This window comes from Myotis brandtii, unplaced genomic scaffold, assembly GCF_000412655.1.
Source record: "Myotis brandtii unplaced genomic scaffold, ASM41265v1 scaffold375, whole genome shotgun sequence".
In the NCBI taxonomy this organism is placed as follows: Eukaryota; Metazoa; Chordata; class Mammalia; order Chiroptera; family Vespertilionidae; genus Myotis; species Myotis brandtii.
This window is the reverse complement of record NW_005364412.1, coordinates 612440-622940: the sequence shown is the minus strand read 5'-3', so window position 1 is coordinate 622940 and position 10501 is coordinate 612440. Positions and strand designations below refer to the sequence as shown.

General features: G+C 38.7%; 1 long non-coding RNA gene across 2 annotated transcripts in view; it reads left to right on the top strand.

Moving 5' to 3' along the window:
* LOC102261003 overlaps positions 1 to 10501 on the top strand; it is a 934325-nt gene that overhangs the window by 443605 nt on the left and 480219 nt on the right. The window lies entirely within an intron of this gene.

The following is a 10501-nucleotide window of genomic DNA, read 5'->3' as shown; positions in this document are numbered from 1 at the left end:
GCAGCAAGCAAGCCTCCCTGTTCGCTTCAGTGCCTGGCTGCCGGCCGCCATCTTGGCTGACAGTTAATTTGCATATACTCACTGATTAGCCAATGAAAAGGGTAGCGGTCGTACGCCAATTACCATGTTTCTCTTTTATTAGTGTAGATGGAAAACTAAACAAACGCACATATGTCAGTTATTATCTCTGGGGAGGAAAGGAAATAAGTAGCAGTACTACATGGTTCAGCCATGGATTGTTTTGTTTTTTGGTGTTTTTTTTTGTTTTGTTTTTCAGAATCACAGTAATGTAAACACTGAATATGGGGATGGAGGAGGGCAACTGTTTGTGTATAAGTCAATCTATCATCGTAGGGCACCGATTGATTTAAACTGAAAAATCAATAAATATGCACATATGCATAATGTTTAGACATATCGGGGTAAAAATCAGAAGAAACCATTTAGAGTTTAGAGTTATATCTAAGAAGAATGGAACTCAGGATGGAAGGTGTGAGATGAGGCAGTGGACTGTTGTTTTTCATTAGAAGTTTTATAGTACAATTTGACTAGTGTATATATTAATTCATTGAAAATAAGTATTACATTTATATGAAAAAAAGATTAACAAAAAAACATCTAGTTAGGAATTAGGGGACAAGGTTCAAAGCCTGACTATTTGCTATATGAGACCTTAAGCAGAATATTGAACTTGTCTTGGCTTCAGTTTATCCAGTGGTTTAATGAAGGCTTTCCATGAAGTTATCTTTAATTTCCTTCCCGCTTTATATTGATGCTTCCAGGAGTCTTATACCTGAGTCCAAGGCTGATAGTTTTTAAAATTGTAACATCTTAGCCCAGCCAGTGTGGTCCAGTGGTTGAACGTAGACCGATAAACCAGGAAGTCATAGTTCAATTCCCGTTTAGGGTACATGTCTGGGGGGCAGGTTTGATTCAGTACAGGGCATGCAGTAGACAGCTGATCAGTGATTCTCTCTCATCATTGATGTGTCTATCTCTCTCTCCATCTCCCTTCCTCTCTGAAATCAATAAAAAATATTTAAAAAAATGTTTTAGTTTATTGAATCTTCTTCCTTTTAAGTTCATCTCTTGACTTTAGAAATCAAAGAAAAAAAGATAGAGAGACATAAATTAATGTGTCCTAAGTTATCTAGATATTTGTGTACAATTATAGATTTATTGTAAATGGTAGATAATGTGGCACTGTATTAATTTTCCTAAGGGCCTAGTTGGTATAACAAAGTAACCCTGAAATAGAGTAATTTATGGAGAATTAATTCTCCTCCTCTTCCCATCCTCACCCCCTTTTTCCCTCAAGGTGAGTGGGCCACATTTATTTTGGGGTCAAGAAACTTGGATCAGCACAGTCATACAGACCCCTACATTCTTTCTATCATGTTTCTCTGCCATTCCTACTACTTTATCATTACCTATAGGACTTAAGCTGAATTATAGACACTTTTGAGTCTGGATTATGAGAAAGAGTATAGAGAAGCTAATGTATGATGTATTATAGCACGGATAGGAAGTGGCACACCACACTTCCACTCATATTCCCTTGGTAAGAACCTTGTTACAAGACTTAGCTAGCTGCCAGTAAGGCAGAGAAATGTGGTCTCAAGTTGCAGAGCCAAATGTGAGCCTATGACATTATTATTGTGGATGAAGGGGGATCAGAGTTTGAAGAACAACTAGTATTCTACTCCACTAAAATTCTGTGAAGGGCTACTATGTGTTTGGGTAGTTATCCGTATGTTATTCCATAATACGGATGCATCCTCTTTATTTTTTACCTTGATAATATTTTAAACTATCTATCATATATCAAAATAAATTGACTAATTACCTATTTCTCACTTTATAACACAGATATCATGACATTTTTTACAATTTCTAATATTTACATTTTGCCCCCTCAGGGTCAACATGACTATTTGTTTTTGTTGTTGTTGTTTTTTTTTGCCATGAAGGTGTGACTATAACTCAAGGCTTCTATTTTATATGTATGGAGAACTCACTGTCCAATTAGACTGAAAGAATCGATCACAATTCAACTCAATTCATTTATAAAAGTTAACAATTGAACATATGTCATATGCTGGGACTACATGGAGATACAGCAATAACAAAGCAGACAATAGCCCTTGCCTTTATGAACCTATCATCTAAGAGTAGAGCTAGACTCGTTTTGCCATAGAATTGTATTATTCCTGAATTAACTGCTAAAACGTTAACCGCCCCCCCCACCCCCGCCACACACACACGCTCCTTAAATGTCACACCATTCAACACATATCAAAATATCCAAATTATCCCTCTATCCCTCCTGGAAGGCTTTTAGACAGCAGAGGATCTTTCTAGTGACATTCTCAGTGTAGTTCTCATTGGAAGTCAGAGAAGAGGCCTTGAGCACACAGCTAGTGTTCACAGGAGAATGAGGGTTCCACTCTGCTAAGGACTGGAAAGAACAGAATGCTCAGACTATCTCAGGAGGAAACACACCAGTGCAATACAGTGTAGTGAGATGGAAATTAATAATAGTCACTTAGTGCTTCTTCCACTTAGGAGAGCTTGTATTGCTCTGCGGATGAACAAACTAACCTCCCTTAGCGGACTCAGTGTTTCCCCTGAGGTGTAACATACTAAATGTCGTGCAGGTGAATATCCTCCAGGCAGAGCAGCACCTTAGGTCATGTTATTTGCTTTTGATTTTTTAAGAAGTAGTGGTGGGGGTTTGAGGAAGAGGAGGGTGAAGACTGTTTTGGGCTTTTTTTGTTTTCTCTCATTGATTACTTGCCAAGTACTTGCAAATTAGGTGTTCCTTCTATGGTATAGAACTGTGCATCTCAAGCTTTAATATGCAAGTGAATCACCTATTGAAATGCAGATTCCCATGACCAGGTCTGGGAGCTGGAGGTGCAGCTTGTCTAACAAGCTTTCAGGTGATATCTATGCTACTGGTGCCAGAAATACACGCTGAGCAGAAAAGCTGTAGAATATTTTATGAGGATGATCTGCAGTGTTTGCTGTTCTGATGTGTCTGTCATATTCTCTCCACTACTTTGGCTAATAAATGGATGGAATGATTCGGCTTTGTGGGTGCTTCTGGAGGCTTTCCACCTGTGTGCCTATGGATAGGAATGTGCACACGTAATGCATTTGTCTTTGAAATAGCATGTACTGGGGTTGTAGTGTAAGAAGACAGCATAGTCAAATTTAGGAGTTAGACTGAGTAGGGAAAAGTCCTAAGGTTTCTTCCAATGAAATAATAACTCCCTACAAAAGGTAGAGTGAGCGAAAGTCAGTGAGAGAAATGTTTTCATACCATGGAAAACATTGATAGAATTTAAATTATATTAAAGGATAAGACTTCCTGAGCGGATGATAGGCTGTGGTCTACGAGAGGATCATTAATAAGCCTGCTTGTTTTTGTGGCAGTATTCCAATAAGTGACTAACATACAGACAATCCGAATGGCTCCAAAAATAAACAAAAATTTTTGTTTCTGTGAAGTTTCTCCTTGCATTTGTTTTGACCAACGCAGTGGCACTCATATGCATTCTGTGCTTTTTGTTTGTTTGCTTATCTGTCATGTGCCTTTTTGTTTCTTTTCCCAGGGGTGACATTACAATTGTTACTGAAGTAAAAGTATTGGATTTCTACTTTTGTGAAGATAATTGATAATTATAGAGTCCCAATATATAGTAGGTGGATATTCATCCAGCAGTCACTGGGGAAAGAATTTATTATCAGAAGCTTAAGCGCTTGTAAGAATGTATAACATGAGGACAATGAATGAATAAAATAAACTTTATCCTGCTAGTCTAAATCTTAATAAGCACTCCAGTTATGCACACACCACGGAAGTAATTTCTCTTTAGGTATTTGAGGTATTTTCAAAAACTTTAGATAGGTGTAGTTGTTTCTTTTATTAATGTAGTGTTCAACTGAGGGATTAGTCACATTTATATGAAGTTTTCATGCTAGGACAATTATCTGTAGAATCCAATAAATAGCAACACTATAACATAAAGCTCATTTGGATAATCACTACCTAAAACAAGACTGGCAATGCAGTTCTTTTCTTTATTCATCTTAATTCTCTATTGAATGTATATCATTAGAGAATGTAGTATTTTGTAGCTGAAGGTAAATAATATATTTATAGTCCCATTTAATTGTGTTTGGAGATCTTAGAGTGATTCATCGTTAGCTTTCAGCTGGTTTAATTCATTTATTTAAATCCTTTGTTGATCAGCTTGTCTTATAAGTATTCTGACTCAAGGATTTACAGTAAAAATATAAATAAAAAATTACCAATGTACAGTTCCCATCTTTTTCTTCACAGAGATGAGTTGAATAAGATCTCTCACCTTCTTTCTTTCCTATCCCCTTATTATGGCCCATTGATCTGTTTATTTTAGCATGAAGCTATATCTTTAATGCATCTGTGTTAACATTATGGTTAGGCAATAAAATATGTTTGTGGATTAATTCATTAATTTGTTTCTATCTTTAATTTTGTTTTTTATTCTCTCTATCACTTAAATTTGTTTAATCCTTGTTTGTTAATTACTCTATATGGTATCTTGTGTTTGTTATCTGAAGTAGTTGAAGAACAAGTTTCCTCTCATATCCCTTTTCATTCTAAGGGACTCCATAATATCTCATTTGTGTTCTCTCTGCTTTCCCATTCTTCTATGGATTACCTTTTTAAAAAATTTTCTACCATGAACTCACCTTACCTTTCTCAGTTAATCATAGCATCAGTTCTAGACCCAACTCTACATGCTGTGTTAGTACATGTATTCAGCCTGACTAGCAGTAGATGCCCATTGCTTTCCAAACAGTGGATTGAGAGGGTGGAGCATTTGGGAGCTTTGCTCTGCCTACCTGAGGTGGAGATAGGGGCAGCCATGAAAACGGGCTCTAAGTTGGGTAAACAATGAACCCTCTTAAGTAAGAAGCTGTGGTGTTTAGCATATTTCAGGGAAAATGTCCTTATTTAGTTATTTAGTTTATTTTGCTTGCTTCTGACAGCACCGTCCATGTGATAATTGTCAGTGGGTAGCTTGAAATCAAACATGAATCAGTGGTTCATGACAATATGAAACTGTTGAAATAATAATTTTTATTTACCAAAGTAATAACAAAAATATGAACTATCCATCTTCCCTTGACTTGAAGCACTGATTCTTTCTATCAGAGAATTCTCACAAAGAACCCACAGAGTCTCATTTCCTTTCCAACCAGGTCCAGTGTCATAAAACACCAATAAAAATACAAAAATGCTCAAGATGGTGGTATTTTGAAGGTGTGAATATATAGGCTAAGTTTACTCAACGTCTAAAAGAAATGTTTTCCTGATGCTATGTCAAAGCCATGAATATATCTGTCCAGGGCTGGACATAGATACTATTAGGTTTGTATTCTTATTTTGTTCTCTCAGCAAGAGTGGGTTTATATTCCTATATATTAAAGGATTTAAATTAGAAAAAAAAACCACTTTTCTTTAATCTTCAAAGCATTTCTTCAGCAATGTAATTTTACGTTGCATTATAAGCACACAATATTTTAACCTTCTGGTTCACCCTCTAATACCAAATGATCCAAAGCCTGTCAGTTTTTCTGCTTCTGCAGGGCAATAATGCAGGGGAAAACCCAATAACTATCAACCCAAATATTTTTAAACAAATTGGTCAGTGCATCCTCACTAATATCAGGACAGTGTTCTGGCTAATAAACATTATTTGCTTGAAAAAATATGGTAAAGCTTATTGGCATAAACTGAAATTTCATTGGCTCTGTTCACTATTAAGTAGCATAGACTTTACTTTCAATCTCACAGGAGGAGGCTTAATTATTGACTTTCTAATAACCTATAACTGTAAGATAGTTTTGCTTGAATGGTAATTGCATTATGGCAAGATTCAATCTTAAAGAATACCTTTTGTAGCTTGATATATTTTTACTTTATCATAATTTCCTTTTGTTTTTTAATCCCTGTATTCCCTGCTAGATTGCTTAATGACTTCACATATAGTTCATGAGATCTAGCACTGGAAAATGTGTTTTGTTCATATAATTCCTCCGAAAGGCTAACGTTAGTGAATTTAGATATTGTTTAAAACAAACATCAAGCCAAGGAGAACATAACTATGGTGTTGAGGCAAAGGGAAAAATGTCCTAAAGAATCAAACATGAATATGATGTCACAGTGCTATTTAAACTAAAAAAAATTACAATCTTTAAAGCTGATATTTTTATTGAGTTCTGTCTCTATAAGCAATGATTAGTATATTTACAGAAATAACTACATAGTAAGAGATGTTGCAATATTTGTGACAGGGCAGATAAAAAAGTTTCCTGTTTGAAGGAATAGGTTTTTCTCTGAATTCTATCTTCATTTAGCAAATATATGAAATATTTCATTAGATACCACATAATTTATTTTATATAGAGCTTTTCAAATATCATATTGAATCCGGCATACGTATATTGTCAGTATGCATTATTTGTAAATGAACACCTGTTCCTTGTGCACTGTAACACCATGTAAGTTGTTAAAATGCATGTTAAGTTGCATGTTTGGGTAGTGTACTAGACTGCTTCTTCTAGCTTACTGTATTATTAGTAAGCTCAGGCATTTTCCTGGAAAAAAAAGGTGCTAAATTTGTTCTTTTCATTTCTGCCCTTACCCCCTTTCTGCATAAATGAGCGTCAACTTCTGTGTCTACCTAGGCCCAACACTTCATTAGCACAGCTGCTCAAAATAGCATCACCTTTGGGTGATTAATCAAGGGTAAATTTCAGTAAGACACAAAAATGTTAGCCCGAGAGCTTTCTCTTCTTCAGAGTGGTATTGCCCACTGCCTTATACAAGTGTCCTACATACATTACTAATTCTAGCAGTTCTGTTGCAGAATGAGGAATGATGATACAAAATGTCCTGATTTCTTAAACTCTGAAAGAGAATATCCCCCCTCCCCCCGAATATTACTCCAGGCTACCTGTCAAAGTTCTTTTTTATCAACCTTTTTTCCTTCTTTAAATTATCACACTTAGGATTATTTTCACAATTCCCTGTGCTTCTTCTGCTATTCTTACCCATTTCATTAAAATTCTTTGGAGAACCTGGTTCAAACCCAGTGGTTTATATCAGACTTCAGAATATGAGAGTGAGGGCAGACAGAGTAATTTGGATTTGGAATATGTAGGCATAGCTGAGTTCAAAAGAAAGAGAGGAAGACACACAATGTGTCATTAGTTTCTTCAACCCAGGCTCTCTGTCTGGTTAGTGAAGAGAATAGTCGATACCCTGCATCCTGGCCAGGTGATTATTTTCTTTGTTCTTCAGCTTTTTCATCTTTACAATGGAAATAGAGTCACTATTAATGGAAACTTTACTCAACAAATATTTATGTTCTAGGAAAACCACCAGGGATATTATGATAAACTAGAGGCACTTGGGGAAAGGGGGGTCCCACAGCCCGGCCTGCGCCCTCTCGCAATCTGGGAGCCCTAGGAGGATGTCCCATTGATGGCTTATGCCCACTCCCCCCAGGGAGTGGGTCTAAGCCTTCAGTCAGACATTCTTAGTGCTGCCATAGAGGCAGGAGAGGCTCCCACTACCGCCCCTGTGCTCGCCAGCTGTGATCCCGGCTTCTGGCTGAGCGGTGCTCCCGCTGTGGGAGTGCACTGACCACCAGGGGGCAGCTCCTGCATTGAGCATTTGGCCCCTGGTGGTCAGTGTGCATCATAGCGACTAGTCATTCCACCGTTTGGTTGATTTGCATATTAGCCTTTTATTATATAGAACTAGAGGCCTGTTGCACGAAAAGATTCATGCAATAGGCCTTCCCTTCCCCTGGCTGCCTGCACCAGTTTTCCTTCGGCACCGGGGACCCAGGCCTTCACTCCGGCCCAAGCCGCCTTCAAAGCCTTCACTGCTCCGGCTGGAGCCACCTTCAGTCTTTGCTCCACCGCTTTGCGCCTACATATGCAAATTGACCACCATCTTTGTTGGCGGTTAATTTGCATATCTCACTGATTAGCCAATGGGAAGCCTAGTGAAGGTATGGCCAATTACCCTGTTTGTCTATTATTAGATAGGATTAGCTAATGTATATTTACACAGTAGGCCTTGAAAAGTGTGATTACCTTAAGTCAGTGGTTCTCAACCTTCTGGCCCTTTAAATACAGTTCCTCATGTTGTGACCTAACCATAAAATTATTTTCGTTGCTACTTCATAACTGTAATGTTGCTACTGTTATGAATCATAATGTAAATATCTGATATGCAGGATGGTCTTAGGTGACCCCTGTGAAAGGGTCGTTCGACTGCCAAAGGGGTCGCAACCTACAGGTTGAGAACTGCTGCCTTAAGTGGAAGCTATCCTATGAAAGCATGACATGTGAGTGGCCAAAGTACAGAGAGATAGAGTGCAGATAAATAGAATTGTGACAGGAGGTCATGGTTTGGAAAATTATACACTCATTGAATTATATGAATGTAGTGTACATTTGGCAGGAGAAATTATTTTTGACAGACTCTTGGTCAGCACAGGTTGCATGAGTATAAGCCTGATTTGTTCCTTTTTTATCATATCCATTGCCAACACTCTACTGTAAAACATTCACCAGCTTTTTTTATCAGTGCTAATGCAAGAGATTTAAAATTTTCTCCTTCTAGGCTAATATGTAAATGTGTGTGTGTGTGTGTGTGTGTGTGTGTGTGTGTGTGTGTGTGTGTGTTTGTGGGTGAGATAGAAGAGAGACAGACAGATGAAGGAAGAAAGGAAGGGAGGTAGGAAAGGTGAGAGGGAGGGAGGGGGAGGGAGGGAAGTTCTCATGGAGCTTAAAGTCTGAGGAAAAAACAATTTCAAATGAATAAATAAATAAGCAAGGTGATTTCTAACAGTATGATGTTATAGGGAGGGAGAGACTACTTAATATACACTGAGTGGCCAGATTATTGTGACCACCTAATGTTTGTAGGCAAATTAGCTATAATTTTGCACTGAAGTTTCTAGAGCAGCCGTGGGCAAACTATGGCCTGCGGGCCGGATCCGGCCCTTTGAAATGAATAAAACTAAAAAAAAAAAAAAGACCGTACCCTTTTATGTAATGATGTTTACTTTGAATTTATATTAGTTCACACAAACACTCCATCCATGCTTTTGTTCCGGCCCTCCGGTCCAGTTTAAGAACCCACTGTGGCCCTCGAGTCAAAAAGTTTGCCCACCCCTATAACCTGACTAACTCAGGGAAAGCCTGTGTGGTGGCCTTGCAAACTCAAAGACCTAAAGTAAGTTTCAAGAACATGAGGGAGACTTTACCTTGCTTCGGTGGCCCCCACAATCACCAGATCTCAATCCAATTGAACATTTGTGGGAAGAAGTTAAAAGAGACATCAGACAGCTGGTTCCACAACCATCAAATCTCACAGAACTGGACAGTGCTATTCATCAGGCATGGTGTCAGATTCCTCGCATCACCTTTCAACATCTCCTGGAGTCAATGCCAAGAAGAATCGCTGCAGTAGTGAAGGCAAAAGGTAGCCGAACGAAATATTGATGGGGTGGTCATAATAATCTGGCCACTCAGTGTAGACAGAGGTGAGCGGTGATCACTCTGAGATGAGAGTTGGTATGAGGTCTCAGTGATAAGAAGGATCCAGTCATGCTTTTGACTCTCTTATGTGGTCCTCATCCTGTCTGCAGAAAAGTCCATGTCTGGAAACCTTCAGTAGTGCCCTGATCTCTTTGGGTTAGCATACAAGATTTTTACACTGCTTCTCAAGCCTCGTTATAACAGGATGTGTTTTAGCGCATGTATCTCAGTACTGATTAACACAAAACTAGAACTCAGCTTCCAGGAGACTTGTGCTTTTTCTAGACACTTTCAATAATTCTTCTAAAGTAAACCCTGAAATGTGTGTTTTCTCTGAACAGAATTTGATTTTTTTATACTTCTCCAAATATTTATGGATGGCATCAAGCCCCTTCAGTGAACTCTCCATGATTGCCCCAATAAACATGAGCTTGATTTTCATAAACTTATATTCATTTTGGCTCTATGTTATATAACACCTATGCTGATATTCTGTTCTTTGCTGAGAACAATTAAAGTAATAGAGAACACATTTTGGAATTTTTTTAGTTTTGTTTTGAGTATCAATAATATGGCAAACATATTCATTTTATTCTCATACTAGTGGCCCGGTGCACAAAAAATTGTACACTCGGGGGTGGGGGGGGGTGTCCCTCAGCCCGGCCTGTACCCTCTCCAATCTGGGATCCCTGGAAGGATGTCCCACTGCCGGTTTAAAGGGATCGGGCCTAAACTGGCAGTCGGACATCCCTCTCACAATCTGGGACTGCTGGCTCCTAACCACTCACCTGCCTGCCTGCCTGATTGCCCCTAATCACTGCCTGCCAGCTTGCTTGCCCCCAACTTCCCCCCCCCCCCCCCCCCCCCCCCCCCCCCCACCCCCCCCCCC